Consider the following 2,460-nt stretch of genomic DNA (forward strand, 5'->3'; position numbering starts at 1 on the left):
TGTCTTCCAGGCAAACTGAACTAGCAAAAGTCTATTTTCATTGGCCATCTCCAAAATGACTCTCTTGGCTGCAGCATCTCCTTCTATCTATGAACTTTTTTATAGGACTCCAGTGATTCAATTAAGACCCACACTGCATGAGTGGGGTAACACCTCCATGGAAATTATCCAATCAAAGGTCTTGCAAAATATCAGAAATGGATTGGCTTTTAAAAAGGAGATTTATTAGGTTACAAGTTTACAGTTCTAAGGCCATAAAAGTGACTATATTAAGGCATCAACAAGATCGACAGCCAGTGGTGTCCGGAACACCTCTATCAGCTGGGAAGGCACATGGCTGGCATCTGCTGGTTGGTTGTGTTTAAAAATGGCTTTCTCCAAAATGTCTCTAGGTGTCTGTTTTAGCTTCTCTCTCTCAGCTCCTCTGCATCCTTGCTTCTCTCTCCCAGGACACTTCTCTCTAAGCATCTGAGGTCCTCTCAGCTTCTCTGGGGCAAACTCTGGGCTTTATCTCTGAACATCCTTCTGTCTGCATCTCCAAGGGTCTCCAAGTATAAGCAAACTGGGTCCGTGTCAGCTCTTAGCTTCTCTCTTAAATACTCCAGTGAACTGGTTCCACACCTCCATGGAAATAATTTAATCAGGGTTCCACCCTAACCAACAGACTAATGAATCTGCCCCCACAAGATTGCATTAAAGAATACGGCTCTTCTGGGGGACATAATACAACCAAACCGGCACAGTACCATAGACACTTTGAGCGTGCTGCATGGACATTTCTTTGCTTTTGATGATACAAAATTAGCACTGTTTTGAGATCAAACCAAGTGAAGGTCTTTCAATACTATAAATATGTATGGTCCTTATTTGGGTCCAGCCTGGAAGAGTATCACAGTCATGAAAAAAGGGAGTGGGGGGGGGGGGAGTGGGATCTGTGCTTGGGAAAGACAATAAATATTATTAAAGTAAATTAATTAAATATTTTACTATCCAAATTCCTGACTACTTTTAGTCTCTTGTCAGCTTCTAGGTCCTCTGTGTACATAAGTACATCTCAGAATTGGGGGAAAATAATTCTAGAGAATTATTGGCTGAGTATTTTGTGATTTGAGAGCTTTAAATGATCACTATTTTAATGTAATCAATTTGATTACTATTTTTATCCTTTCTTCGTGGACATTTTCAAACACACATAGAAACTATAGTGCAATGAACCACATGTACCCATCACTTAACTTCAGTGGCCATCAGCTGCACATTGTATTGTCCTTATTTCACCTGCCTCCCTGTGCATACAGTATTTATTGTCGCTTTGTTGTTTGCTGGAGTATTTAAAAGCAAATCTCAGGCATCATACCCTTTTCCTTTAAGTATTTTGGGGCATGTTTCTAACAGTAAAAACATTTAAAAATGTTTTTACATTTTAAAACCAGAACACGGTGCCAGGCAGGAGGTAGCATGGTGGCCAAGCACAAGACCAAGTAGTCCAAGAATCTGCTGCTCATGAAATTTATGAAAAGGGGATTGGACTCAAAAACTAAGAAACAACTAGCAGAAGAAGAGAAGAAATCATTAGTGAAGAGCACTGGTACTTGGATCTGGCAGAACTTAAAGAGAAAGAGATTTTTATAGGAGAAGAGCAGAGGTTTATGCTCTACGGAAGAATGTTATTCAGAGGATTTAATCCTAAGGTTGAGAAATTAGTACTTCAGATAAACACTAAGAATAAAGTAGAAGACACTGAAGATGAAACAGTGGAACTTGATATGTTGGAGGAAGAAATGGCTAAAAGATTTGAGACCTTGGTGGAAACAATTGGAAAAAAGTTTGCCAAGAAAAGAGACCATGCCAATTATGAAAAAGATGAAAATGGAAACATAAAACCAATTAAAGCAAAAAGAATGTTTTTAAAGCCCAAGATTAAAACGAATGCCCTAAGATAACGGTTCCAGGATGCCTCATGAAAGTTATCACATTCTGGAATTCATTCCAGTTGTTTTTCTATAGTTATTAACACCATAGTGTTATTTGTGAAGAAATGTATAATTTCAGAAACATGCTGTTTTTGCAACACATATGTGTTGGATTTTATACATCCTTTGCTTAATAGTATTCATCTGGAATGGGTTTTAGGCCTTAATCTTCAAATGTACATGTGTACATATATGTCTCCTAAAGATTTTTTTTTACCTCCGCTTTTTAAAATATAGCTCTCTAGTCTACTGACTTGAATTACTCAGATAAATTAATATCAGTGTTTAATTTGACCTTATGCTTATATTTTGCTTTTAACTATTCATCAGGTTAAGACCAACTCATACATACAATTTTTAAATTCAGTTTTATTGAGATGTATTCACACTCCATACAATCCATCCAAAGTATACAATCAGTGGCTCATAATATCATCACATAGTTGAGGATTTATCACCACACATAATACAATTTTGAAACCAAATG

At 37.2% G+C, this 2,460-nt stretch overlaps 1 pseudogene; it reads left to right on the forward strand.

The window, feature by feature from the left end:
• The first annotated feature begins 1,458 nt into the window (after window positions 1–1,458).
• LOC119512065 lies at window positions 1,459–1,943 on the forward strand (annotated as a pseudogene).
• The last annotated feature ends 517 nt before the right edge of the window (window positions 1,944–2,460 follow it).

Source organism: Choloepus didactylus, chromosome 17 (genome assembly GCF_015220235.1).
Source record: "Choloepus didactylus isolate mChoDid1 chromosome 17, mChoDid1.pri, whole genome shotgun sequence".
Classification (NCBI taxonomy): Eukaryota; Metazoa; Chordata; class Mammalia; order Pilosa; family Megalonychidae; genus Choloepus; species Choloepus didactylus.